At 45.8% G+C, this 14,307-nt stretch overlaps 2 long non-coding RNA genes across 2 annotated transcripts in view; one reads left to right on the forward strand and one right to left on the reverse strand.

Annotated features, from left to right (window-relative positions):
- Positions 1 to 14,307, forward strand: part of LOC135374570 (uncharacterized) — a 151,246-nt gene that overhangs the window by 75,619 nt on the left and 61,320 nt on the right. The window lies entirely within an intron of this gene.
- On the reverse strand, positions 11,068 to 13,229 carry LOC135374566 (uncharacterized). The gene is made up of 3 exons (XR_010416964.1): positions 13,218 to 13,229; positions 13,091 to 13,141; positions 11,068 to 11,104 (listed from the first exon to the last, which is right to left on the reverse strand). It is a non-coding gene; the product is annotated as an uncharacterized LOC135374566 (long non-coding RNA).

The raw sequence follows: 14,307 nt of genomic DNA on the forward strand, positions 1-14,307 counted from the left end.
TCCCTGATTGCCATACTTGGTATCAGCTCACTCAGCTTTTAATGCTCTTTCATCTGATACATCTATCCTGCATATACTTCCTAGCAGCATGTGCTGAAATAGGCAAATGTTTAGGCATATTTCGAAAAAAACATGGATTCTGCGCGTGTACATCTCAAAAAGGTCACACTTGATTTCGTTTATATTTTACCAGGATATGGCCCGATGTTAGGCCTTTCATCTATTCTTCTCCAAAGGCGTATACTGGTGATTAGCGCTTTAAAATGCGGCCCTACTGCGTACGAACGTGCCGGAGATACGTACAGCCAGAGCAAGAAGCGTCGAAGTTGCAAGAAAAATTCGCCATAGAGCATGTTCGCCGCCTTTTATATAGCACAGTGTTGCACCTGTGCGCCAAAATTTGCGCTCGGACTAGTGGTAGGTAGGCATTCTAAAGCATAAAAAGATTTCACAACGATATCTTTTAAAACTCAGGATGTATACACGTGCAAACACGGCAAAATTGCAAGAATCGAATTCAGGGCTGGATTTCTCGATTTTTTTGCACGGACAGTATTCGGTAGGAATGATTAATTTTACCAATGTTGATCATCATGTACGATGAGCTTCTAAATATATATAAAAATAATGAAGATCCAGGAGCTCCATGGGACCTCCCTGTTTGAGCTAACGTGGAACAGGCCTTCAATTATGTTCTGGCTAACCTTTTCAGTGACTTCTATCTTTGAACAGTCTAACTTAACTGGCAACGAGTTCCAACTTCTATCTCTCTTCCATATTACCTCTGTTAAGTGAACATTTGTGAAGTAAATAGTACATATGCTGGACTGATTGTGATTGTATACTTTCAATGTAACTCATTTTTTTTATTCCTGGTGAAGTGATGCCATAAAGAACCCATGTATCTTGTGACTATGATGCAATAAAGAATTTTCTACAGTGACACACTGATTTTGTTTTTAAAAATAGCGCAAATTTACTCTCGTTTGGGGGGTAGGAGGTACCCGTAATTGTGCATTGGCTGCACCTCGTGAAATCCTTGGGATACGATTCAGGCTGCCGATAACGGACCATTAACATCCCCGTGTTGCAAACCGTATGCCGGACCTTGGTCGGGAGCCGACCCGGTCGGGGTCGGTCGCCGCCGGCGCACCGACGTTGGGTCGTCGCGGTGTGCTGCCTGGGTATGAATCGTGTTTTACTCCTGTTTATATGCAACCCCTGAAGATGTGCAATACAACGACGAACGAATGACGAATGGTGATTCAGGAGTTTCGTCACCAGGGGAGAAAATATACACCCCTACAACGGCGAAGAATACGAAAGCTAGATGCAACTTGAGTGCAGGAGCTCTCTCATATCGGAGACGCACGAGTACTGCGCTGCTGAGAGGAGACTGCCGTTCAATTCTTCAACGTCTAATCGCATCCCTCGCTTCCCGTCAATGAGCAAATTACATTCTCCCCCCATATATGCTTGGAAGAGTTGATCAAACGCTCGCTTCTCGGATGCCAGGAAACACCTCTGTCAAGACACTGCATTAATTCATCGGATGCTGCTCAATGTGGCTCTTAGATTCCAGTGTTGCGTTACCGTTTTTGACAGATTGACTCTCCCAGATGCCGTCACTGCGGTGCTCTAGAACAGCGTTTTCCAAACTTTTCGTTGTGTCGGATCCCCAAAACCAGTGAGAATCCCTTCGAGGACTCCCGTTAAGTACGATCCATATTGACATAAACAAGGGGCGCGACGAAACCAACGAAAAAACAAACAAACACGGCACCGCCATGCAGGAAACGAGAATGTAGCATATTTCTGCAGTCTTTAGTATCATATGCCGTCCAATATTGTCACGGATGGCAAACAGCCGAGCGAGACGGCGAATACTCGGCGAACGCTTTATTGAGCTGCTTAGCTGGTTAACACCAGAGCGATAGCTCTTAAACAGAACTAAGGTGAATAATGCTCACACTGGGAGTTCGCAAACTTTTATACACACCGGTGAACATTGTAGAAACACGCGTGGGTGGAGAGGAGGAAATACAGAGGCTTCCCCAAGGTCGTCAGCCCGTCCTTAAGATTGATGCGACCGAAGGAGCAGAAGCTTCTGGAAGGATCGTTCGACGCCTGGTTGCCTGTTGTTGCTGTTCCGTGTGGTCGCTTCAAAGATGGAATTGCTTGCGACACACTTATCTCATATCTCCAGCCCCCGTAAAAGCGAGTTACCGAACCAAGTTGCTGTGCTACCGTTGCCTTCGCGTCACTTCCGTTCCCCTGGTGGGGAACGGAACGCAGCGCCACCAAACGGGTGAGATGGCGGTCCGATAACCGCACGTCGTCTGCTAGCGCCAAATGCGTCGATGACTCGACGGGGCAGCGCTTTTCTCGGAATGCGGAGTGGAATGGGAATTCTAACCTGTTTTCTTTTATTCATGTTTACTGTTTTTGAAACATGAGCGAGGAAAGCGCTGCCCCAGGTCCCCCAAACTCACCTCGGAAAAGCGTGCAACGAAGAAGGCCGCCACTAGATACCCCACTGTTGCCGTTCCGGATCACTTCAACGCGCTAAGTTTAGCGGCAAAATGTTTTTGTTGTTTCTGCGAATGAATCTAGCCTTTATATGTCCAAATAAAACGCGTATAACAACTTTCTGTGTCGTGTTGTCCCCCAAACTCACCTCGGAAAAGCGTGCAACGAAGAAGGCCGCCACTAGATACCCCACTGTTGCCGTTCCGGATCACTTCAACGCGCTAAGTTTAGCGGCAAAATGTTTTTGTTGTTTCTGCGAATGAATCTAGCCTTTATATGTCCAAATAAAACGCGTATAACAACTTTCTGTGTCGTGTTTCACTTTTTGGTTCCGTTTTTAAACGTGTTGAGCAATCGGAAGGATCTAGTGCACGGCTGCGTGCATCACATCATCACATAGGTTTAGGTTTAGGTTTAGGCTTGCCTAATCCCTTTTGAGTCAGGGCAGGTGACGTGAGGGCACCACAGGCAAAAGAAACAAAGAGAAAAAAAAACAGAAACAGAGTCTATGAAGGTTGAAGCGGTTGTAGGTGGGTCGGTTCCAGGAATGTCGCTGCTGTTGGCGCTTCCAGTCGCTCCGGCTCGGTCGGTAGGCTTGTTTGCCTTGGCTTGGCTCCGATGGCTATCGCTGGCGTCGCTGCTGCTTCCGGTGTTTTCGACGGCGAAGGTTTGCTCGGCTTGGTTCCTGACTTGGATTTGTGGTCGTTTTTTAGGGCACTTTTCGTCAGCCTATCCCAGTTCACGAGGTGTTGTTTACATCTTTCGGCGATGTCGCTGGGGTTTGCTGTTTAAGATGGAGTTGTCAGTCCTAGCATTGTTGCGATGTCAAGGTTTGCTGGGCGAGTCGCCTTGGTGGCTTGGCACCTCAACAGGACGTGGCTTAAGTCCTCTTTCTCCGCACAACATAGGATGCATAAGTCGTCGTTGTGGTTAAAAAGCTGAGACAGTCTCTCTCGCGTCAGGAGGGCCCCCGTTCTAGCTTGGAAATATGCCGCTAGCGCGGTCTCCTCTGTGGAGGTTGTATGGGCTGGGCTTGTCTCTGTATGTGGCGTAGAGGTTCATGCTCTGTTTGTTTCTTACGCGTTGTCTCCAGTAGTCGTTCTCAGTTTTCTTCATTTCTTTGTTGATTTGTTGATTCCATTCTCTGGCAGTGTTTGTTTTATCGTGCCTGTCGTACCAGGCGCCGCCACTGTCGCCGCAGGCGCAGTCGTCCATTTCTCCTTCGGTGACTTGGCCTGGCTTGGACTGTGCTTCAACTGGATCTTTAGCGCGCTACAATCAAACGCAAGCCAACGTCTGGTAACAATGGGGTATCTAAGGGCGGCCTCCGGCATTGCACGCATCGGAATAGGAACAAATACATGGGAAAATGGCGACCTTGGGGGACCTGCGCTGCCCCGCCCAGCATTTGGAGCTAGCAGACGACGCGCGGTTATCGAATCGCCATCCCTCCCGTCTGGTGGCGCTGAGCAGCTCCGCCGCCACTAGGGGAACGGAAGTGACGCGAAGGCGACGGTAGCACAACACCTTGGTTCGGTAACCCCCTTTTACGGGGGCTGAGATATAAGACAAGTGTGTCGCAAGCAGTACGTGACATTTCCCCCTGGGTAGACGTGGCATCGTGCATCGTCCCGATGCCAGAACCTGTGTCGGTCATTGCATTTCGTTTGCGCCCTGCGAAGCCTCGTAGCCAACGGAGCACTTATAACACTGTCGTCGGCGCCGTTATCGATTAACGCAGTTGTCTCGTGGTCGTCGATGAGTATTTGCAGGTCACTGGTAGTGTTTCAAGCGTCGCGGCGCTCTGTGTTGCGGTTCGTCGAGCTCGGGGAGTGGTCGCGTCGTGAGTCAGCAAAAGCATTCTGCTGCCGTAGGGTGTCTTCAATTGCGGCGGGGATACTACAGCGCTGAGGGCGGGAGGCGTCAGGTGAAAATCCGGGTAGACCCAGTCGTCGGTACGGGCAACGGCGGTAGACGTGGTTGGCTTCGCACAGTGGTAACAAAGTGGCCTCAAGTCTGGCGTTCGCCATTACGTCTGTCTTGCGAGTTCCTTGAGCGTGTGGCAGGTAGCTGAGTGGTGCAGGTTGGGCGGGTCGCGAATGCGCCCAGCTGTTGCCGTGCCGCGCTGCCGATGGTCGCTGTCGCATTCATCTTCTTGCGGGTCCCAATGGGCCGAATTCCGCAGGTGGACCACGCTGTCTTCGACTCAGTCGTTCCCAGTCAACACCGACTATTGGTGGAACGTAGAATCTACGTTGTCTAATGTTGACTAATGTTGAATGTAGAATCATAACGCTGAATCAACGCTGTTTCAACACTGCCTGGTCAATGGTGAATTGTGAACGTAAAGCAAAACGTTGATTTTCCATGAGCCACTCAACTGTAGATATACGGAGCAAATATTTTCGTTGATTCTACATTGTACCTTCAACATATTGTCAACCTTTATCAGGAGTGGAAAAGTCATTGCTTCTTTAGTGCGCATCCAGTTGTTTCGCACTGTATTTTATTCCTACATTCTATTCTGCCGTTCGCGTGTAGAGTAAGACCTGTATGACGTGGTATTTATATCACTCATGCTGCCATTAATAATAATATTTATTTATTTTATACGCTCATAGCCATACACCTTTTAACCATATTTTTAAACGACTCATCACCAATCGCACGTATTCAGTAAACAATGACAAAAACATATTTTACCTTTTCCACGCCATTATAATGATCGGTCGCGGAGGTAGAGGAATATAACAAGAACTCAATTTCCCAACAAGCGGGAGCCGAGCGCAACCACGTCTGCCTCATCGCCATCGACATTCTCCAACCGCCGTTTCAAACAGTCTAGGCTGGCGAGTGGTGAGGCACGTCGGATCGCGTCGCCGTGGCAGTTCGGCAGGGTGGACATTGCATTTTGTCACACGGAAAGGTCTTTGGAACTTCAGCATCATGCGTATTTTGTTCTGCGATCTCTGGAGCATCGAGGCAGTACTGGCCAATGCGGTGAACAACTATGTTGAGCGTAACAACGAATGCCGTAGTGTGCGAGAGGCAGCTTCCTTTGTTCTCCGGCTTTCAAGTTTCACGGGTGAGTATTCTTTCTTCCTTTTGCCTTACTTAAGATTTGTGCATTCTTGTTTTCTCAACGATCACATGTGGTAGAGGTGTGGAGCACACAGCTTAGTATCCCAAGTAAACAACCTTATTTGTTTGCGTTTTCTTTGCCTGCAGTTTTTTCAGATGTTACAAGTTGCAAAATGCAGATATATTTGTTCAGATCTCTTCGATTCATATGTACTATTTTATAGGAGCTTGTGATATCGTGAACTGGGTGTGATGAAAGCAGCGGTGGCCTATTCTATGAACAGTCTGGTAAGTATAGACAAGCTTGGCTGCAAAGGAAATGAGTTACCTTTTTACATCTGACTGCGCTGTTCTCCAAGGTTCCTTGTTTTTGTATAACCGTTAACCTGGTTGTTGAATGAGCTAGTGTCGCTTTTGTAGTTTTTTATTAACTAATAGCTTCAGTTACAGTTGTCAGAAGGCTTGAACTCCGTCTGATTCCGTCCATTGACAGCCTCACACATGTGAAAAGGACCTGGTGACTCTACAACAATGAAGAGCAGGGCATAAACCAGAAGACGAAGACATCGCTTGGACCTGCCAGTGATTAAGGTGCTTCCGCATCACACCATCTATACTCCGAAAGAAGCTGCGGTAAGACACTGTCATGCATGTGTTCCTACTCGTTGCAGAGTGTCTGCTTTTGACGTCTGTTTAGGGCAGTGTTTGAGCTGGCGTCCCACTAGATTGAATGACATATGCTATTGGTTATCTTTCAGGGATGACCGTTCCGAAGAGGCATAGCGACCATTCATGTGATTATTATTACTATGACCATTATCAGTTATCTTTTTTGTTAATGTTTCACTAATTGATCAAAGATTTTAATAAACGAGCACATAAACGGTCATGCCCCTCATTATCCTATTGAATATTCACATTACACACATTTGTACTATTGTATTTGGACAAAATTAGGTTTGCGGATACCTGCGCTTTTTGCCAGCAGAAGTGGAGCTCTAAAGTAGCAGAGTAGGAAGAGGTAGCAACAGACAACGTAGAATAAACAGTAATTCACAACATTTGATGAACGTTCTATCAACGTAGAAAAAACGACAGTTAACGTAGAAATAGCGTTATAAAATTATAGTTGATTCTACGTGTTTTGGACCGAACATTTTCTACGTAGGATCTACGTTGCACGCTATCGCAGATTCTACGATGGCGTTGTAGATTTGCAATGTTATTTCAACGTTGATTCTACATTTCGTGGTTGACTGGGTTGTTGATCTTCCAGGCCGTTGAGCAGGGATGCCCCGCATCTCTACCACAAATGTCACGGATAGAAAATAGACGAGCGAGACGGCGAATACTCGGCGAACCCTTTATTGAGCTGCTTAGCTGGTTAACACCAGAGCGATAGCTCTTAAACAGAACTAAGGTGAGTAATGCTCCGACTGGGAGCTCGCAAGGTTTTATACACAGCGGTGAACACTGTAGAAACACGCGTCGGTGGAGAGGAGCAAATACAGAGGCTCCCCCAAGGTCTTCGGCCCGTCGTTGAGATTGATGTGAGCGAAGGAGCAGATGCTTCTGGAAGGATCGCTCGCTAATCAGCGCGGTGTGTCGTGGATTTCAGCCCGTCGTTCTACGCGTCGTTGCCTGTTGTTGCTGTTTCGTGTGGTCGCTTCAAGATGATACGTGGCAATATCAATATCGTCGCCCTCTGAGATGACATGACCAACACTCCCCAAGACGGTCTTCCGACTGCCTTCTATCGTCGCGGGCCCCCACGAACACTCTGCGGATCAGACTTTGCTCCCCGGGGGTCTCCGGATCAGACTTTGCTCTACAGGATGTGGAACACATTCATCTTCATTGCCCACACTACTAACCTTCTCGAATAGCAGTCTTCGAACCTCTTGATCTGCTGAAATCTCTCCATTCTGAAATCGGCCGAACCCAGCCAACCAACGCTCTCCCCCCAGAGCTCTTCAAACATTATCTCTCACTATTATTTTTTTCGTCAACATCAACATCTTCTGACCTCTTTGGACGCCATAGGACTTCGACTTTTATTGTCAAGGGGCTCATTATTTCATTCCCTACATCACCACCAACAATGGGGTAGAGTATCGCCTGTGGCGATGAAGCTCCTCATTCACCATTTCACAAGAAAGTTGTTGTTGTTGTTCATCAAATCCAGAGTTAGCAATGTGATGCCACAAGCTTCAAAGAAACAATGGGATGGGGTCATCATGTTTTCGAAGCCGTTATCGCAAACTCCTTCTGACCTACTAAAGCTCTACCCTAAACGTAGGATAGGTTTCATTTCTGCGGTGATCAGGAAGATCTATAGACCACATCCTTCTCCACTGGCTGCTCTACCGCCCTTTCAGAACCACACTTCAGGTACAGTGCTTCAGGTCCCTCAATCAACTGAACTCTCGTCCCCATCCACTCTCCTTGTTAAAATTGCTTGGTCCATGGCCGAATCCAGGCCACCAACGCTCCGTCCTCAAAGCACTTCTGACCTGTTTGGACGCCATAGGACTTTGGTCCGCACTGCGAGGCCTCCCATTATTCCCCCGCAGCAGCACCAGCATAGGGGTAGAATCGCCCTTTCAGATGACACCGCCGAATTGTCATAATCAAATAACGTTGTTGGTCGTGCTTAGTTTCGTGAGCCAACTGCTTGCGAATGCCTGTTTCAGATGTTCAGCATAAAATTACCTGGACGGCTTGAGCGCTCACTGCATTGTACATTTTAAAGTGTGCCCCAGTTAGGCGCTCATTGAATTGGCGAAACGTATTCATGTTTATAAACATGCTGATTTCTCATCAATTAATACAGAACTTTCTTTCTTTATTGACGTGTTTTTAAACAATTTCTGCTTGCGTTCCTTGAACGACAACTGACGCCTGTTCAAAACCAAACTTAATGAAGTCGTTGCTAAATATATCCCAAGAATTGTGATCCCGTTCCGGGCTGAATCTCTGTGGTTCACTAATAGTCTTAGGCGTTTACGCAATAGGCCAGCTTCACGTCAGTCCAGGCAAGGAGGTTCCACCGACCTTCTGGATTTTCATTCCTTTTTTATATATTTAGAGCCTCATCGTACATGCTGATCAACAGTGGTTAAAATGGATAATTTCTACCGAATAGTTTTCGTGCAAAAAATCCAGAAAATCCAGCCCTGAATTCGAGTGTTTCAGTTTCGCTATGTTTGCAAACATACCTAGAGTACGAGAAGCGCTCCTAGTAATATATTCAACATGAGGCCGCCATGATAGGTTTGATGAAATGAAAACTCCGAGGTATTTGTAAACTGATACGGATTCATGTGGAATGTTATTAATGGAATATGTCGCATGCACTTTATTAGAGCGAAAAAAATCACTGATTTATATTTTGACAAGTTAAGTTGCATTTGCGAAGTTTAGCTTAATGAGAATACTAAAGCTTAGATACTACAAAATTCACTACAATATGTTTTAAAACTCAGGAGATAGTCGCCGAAATTTTTCATCCGCTCCAATTAACACTACGGTGACTTTGTATAAATCATTAGTCCTTCCTAAGTTGGAATATGTAGCCTCCATGTGGGATACTGATCACACCAGCATTTCAAACTCAATCGGACCAGTACGAAACTGGGCAGCTCGATTCATATTTGGGAACAACAACCGCGCCGCCGGTGTCACTGTTATGAAACGTAACCTCAATCTGTCTCTGCTTTTCACTCGCCGAACAATAACTCGCCTTTGTCTGTTTCACAAGATTTATTATCGTAAATACACCTCAGAGAATCTTTAACCCAACAGCATCCATACATCTCAGTTCGTACCGATCACCCACATAAAGTCGGCATTCCCTCATGTTCAACGAGGTTATTTCACGATTCATTTCTTCCTCGTACACTGATGGAGTGGAACCATATTCCTGGTACCATCACCTCCATTACCGACATCAAGCAATTTAAGAAGCGTTGATGCGATTATTTCTCTGTATAGCCATTTTTCATTCAACATGTTTTACATTTCTGCTGTCAGTTTTTTCTCCACCTCTTTTTACATGTACCAATCTGTGCAGCTTCTGCAATAAGTGCAACTTCGTTCATGTGGACCTAATTTGCAAATATTTTGTATACTGATTGTATTAACATCTTTTTACAAATTATTAAACCACGGCCCTCTGTATTGCTTACGACCCTGAGGGTAACGAATTAAATAAATAAAGTGTAACAAAGCGCGCGCATGCCAACGCACCATCGCTATAATGCACTGCGTATATATTCAAATCGTTAACGTTATATCTAACGTCGTTTGTTTACAATCTCAGTGGTCGGAGCAAGGGACGATGGCGCTGACGGTCTATCAAGGCTTCTTTTTGGGGACGCACAGGCCTAAAGAAATCCCTCTACCTATCTACATATGCATTTGCACCTATGCCCTCTTTATCCTTAGCTACTTTCGCATTTCGACGCGCAAGAAAAATGTCAGCGCTGAAAGATTAAAAGAGAACAGCAATATCCATGCGAGTATGTTGGTGGCACGTTGTTATCAACTGTATTAAACGGCTGCGAATTAAACCTGAGAAAAGGAGTACAGAGAAATTCTCGTTATACAGCAACAAGTTTAATGGACAGCAAACCTTATCCTCAAAAACCTCTGTAGAGGAGGAAGGAATAAATAACGGATTTCTGACACAATTCCCTCGTGTGTCCATCTGCATTGACACCCTAAACAGCCTTCGCCAGGTTGCTTTCCTCTTTCCAAAGAATGAGGGTTGGAAGAAGCGAAGGCTCTTTAGGGTGTCAATGGAGATAGCCACACGAGGGAATTTTGTCAGTAATCCCTCGCGAATTCCTTTACCTCCACTCCGGAGGTTTTTGAGGATAAAGTTTGTTCTCCATGATGTTGTTGTTTGTGTACCGTGATGTTACACGTAAGGTTTGTCTGCGCAGTGTGGCGACATGCTGCACGTGCCGCAGGGTTGGACTGCGGATAATTTGGACCACCTGTGTGTTCATTTGTGTTTTTTTTTTCGGCGGGCGCCGGAAATCTCCGAAGCAACGTTACAATGTTCCGAAGCAAATCTCCTGGCAGCAATGTTTACCTCTCCCACATTGCTACCGCCCTCGGCCAGGATCGAACACGCGACCTTGAGCTCAGCAAGCCAGCACGTTACCGACTGAGCTACCGAGCGTTGTGTAACGAAAATTTGTCTGTACTCCTTTTCTCGGGTTTAGCTCGCAGTTATGGACCACACTGCTACCATCATTTCGCTTTTGCCGACCACTAGTGAACGACCGTGTTGAACAACCGTGAAACAGTTTCAGTTCTAATCAAACGAATCAGACCAGTTTCAGCGTAACACTCGTTAAATGAAAATATAAAAAAATGTGAGAAAAAAAAACGGAGTGCGCATAGAACGAAACTGTTCGATGACTTTAGTCCGGGCTTGTTCCTTTTCTTCTTTTTCCTTGTCGATCTTCCGTATAATGTGCATCTTCTAGAAGAACAAAAATAACTACCGTCACCATTGTGGCTGCCGTCCTGCGCTCAAGGCCGATAACACTAGCCTGCTGAAAAAAAAAAAAGAACTAAATAAAACTTTAGTGACTGATTTTCTAGGTACACTGAGAATGGGACACGACGAGCGCGGAATAAGTGAAAGGTTACGAGTAAGAACGGAAGTCATGTTGGCAATCGGATGTCACATTTCGTGTAAATGACTACGGCAACAACGTAGAAGGGTCGTCGACATTGTGACGTGAACAGATAGGGCCAATTCTGCCGATATAGTCAATTCAGTACTTAAAAAAACACACTCAGAATGTGAGACACGTAGATTTCAATGTCACAAACGCGGTACAACTCTGAAGAAATAACATAGTTTCGTCTTAACATTGGGTGGCCCCGGTGAGCTGCTACATATTCTCACACGTCCTACTCAATTTTCCAAATCCGACCATGGCAAATATGCCAAACCAAACGGAACAGCATGTTTCTTTTTTCTCTATTTTTTTTATGTGTGTGTGTGGGGGGGGGGGGGGAGAGACTCCGCTGAGGAAGGGAGTTGCGTTCGACTTCCACCTCAGTCGGTGTTCGGCCTACGTAGTGTGTGTGTGTGTGACAGTCATACCAGACGCTTTCGTTTTATTTGTTCCCGATGATTTTTTCGTGCCTTTTCGATGTACAGGGTGTTTTTTTTAGGCCATACAGATTTTTCATAAAAAAACTATAAGGGTTATCGACATGCTGTTTTCACTTCTATCATCTTTGGGCCGGCGGACATTCTTGGCCATATGTTACTCAACTGTCAAATCACTAATTACCTAAAACTCGTTAATTAAGTTTTTAAATATAAAAGCTACGAAGTTGTCCCAATGAGAACATCTGTTCCTTTCGGTGACCTGATATTGTAACCGTTTTCAGAACAAAAATTGCTTAGGTAGATCGTCCGCAAAAAATTGGTGAAAGAACGCCATTTTTTTTCTTTGTTTCCTTCATTGCGCATCTTCCGAGACGCGTCTTTCCTTTCCCGCAAGCCAGCACGTTGGGAATGGAATGCTGCGGGATATTACCTCATGCTGCTCTCCCGTTTTTGCACTAAATCTCCTAAATAAATAGTTGATTAATGCATGCTAGGTAATTAGTCATCTTGTAGCTGCACACTTTCCTGGAAGATGTACGCCTGGCCCTATAAGTCAACTGGAGAGACCACATATGTGCTGCTGTCATACTGTTTTTTGTAACAGTTCTGAAAAGGATAAGAAAAAAGGCCCTGTACATATATTTTGAGGGTGGAGAATCCCTGTTGCTGTACGAGCGCTTTCTCTCCTGGTGTGGAGTTTCTTCCACCTCCTTATATGTCCCACGCCACGTGCTCGTCGTCCTCTCCGTTTTGGTCAAACGCACTCGGCCAGTACTTTCGATGGAATAAGGGGACAACCCTGATACATCGCTGATCTGTTGTCCAAAATTAATGCCGGACTGTTTCTCCGCCAACCTGAACACACATGGATCACGATAACTACGGGTTTGTTCAACTGTGTGCTCTCTCCAAACCCAGAGCTCCAGCAACATTATATCTGTTTCGACACACGAGCATCTAATACGACGTGCTTTCGCCCGCATACCAGCCGTCTGTTCTGGCTAGACAGCTATGGTGATCGTATTCCATGACTGGCCACTGACAATTTCATAGGAACAAATACAACACGTTGAACGATTTCATTGCCACTGAGGCTTTTCCGGGATATACCGTAGCACCGGAGTGGCAGAAGCATAATCAGTTATACGTGCTGTGTACGGTACGGAGCCAAACTGTTACATCATTCTTCTGATTTGGTGATACAGCAGTTCTCCAACGACTCTGTGCCGACAACGCGCAACATACGAGGTAGATAAAGCTTTGCTGCTCGACTAAATTCCCTGCTCTCTTTGTCATGGTCATTCTCTTGAATAGGTTACAATATGTCGGCTTTATTCGTACCCTTTTCCGATGCTGCATTAGCTGATCACGTTGTTCTTGAAGTTGTCCAATCTACAATGTGAAAAGAGATTTGGTAGTCAGTGACACTCCACCTGCTGCCCTGATATGGACACTTCCACAGTCATACCTCCACATCCAATATGCTCTGAAGAATACGCTTCGCAATGGATGCGTAGGAATAGTCGATCTTCTGTAACACGCAAACAGTGAGAAAATGTAGCTGGTACAGAAGGTTGAGGTTGGGTAAAAGAGGTAGGAATAGACCGGAGATCTGAGAAGTTCCGTTTTTGTTCACCTTTCCGAATGTACAAGGTGTGTCACCTAATGTGATAAAAATTCCAACTGGCGGCGTACTCGCCGTAGGATTGTGGGACTTTCCGCAATTACCTTCTCGGAACTTTCGCTGCCATTGAAGAAAGCTTTGGACAATTCTTAAAGGTCAGCTATGCCGATATCCCAAATAGTCGAAACGGTTGTGATATTCTGAAAGCCCACATCCAGCTCTCCCCAAAATGCACATCCATTCTCCCAGTTCGGTACAGTACCATGTGAAAAAAAAAACAGATAATTCATTCCGAAACACACATGGGCGCAGCCATTTTTATGACGTAGATGCACTCGAACGGGCATTGTGACGTGTACGTGCCTTCGTACGGAGTGGATCCCAGCTACGCTTTTCGTGGCTTCACGTATCTGTGCTTGAAGATGGCGGACAGCCCGGTTCCACTGGTTCCGCGATAAGTAAACAGTGCAGCACCTGCGAACTCATTCGTGAACCAACCTCTGTGCGATGTTGTGACTGGAATTCGTCGTTTGTGTTTTCTGAGCACGTACAATTTGTATGAAGTGGCGTCTGCGTTAGCCCTTTTACAGCACTTGCCCATTGTAGAGACTGGCGTTTCGACAGCCGTTTGAGCAAGAAATGCCGACAGCGTTTTATTCTTGCAGGAAAAAACCGTGATATGTATTTGAGAAACCGTATACTGCTATGGGACAAGTTTTACGTACGATTTATCAATGTGCAACACCGTCGACGATGGTATGGAACAACGAGCAACGTAAAACGAAATACAAGTCACATTTTAAACTTTTTGTGGCATTCTGTGCATTTTCCAGAAACTTTCTTTGAATCACACACTCACATGTCACGCTGCGTTGTGTGGCACGCTATAAACTACTGCATTTCATGTCTAACGTCTGGATATTGTTTGTAATGA

This window comes from Ornithodoros turicata, chromosome 1 (assembly GCF_037126465.1).
Source record: "Ornithodoros turicata isolate Travis chromosome 1, ASM3712646v1, whole genome shotgun sequence".
NCBI classification, from domain to species: Eukaryota; Metazoa; Arthropoda; class Arachnida; order Ixodida; family Argasidae; genus Ornithodoros; species Ornithodoros turicata.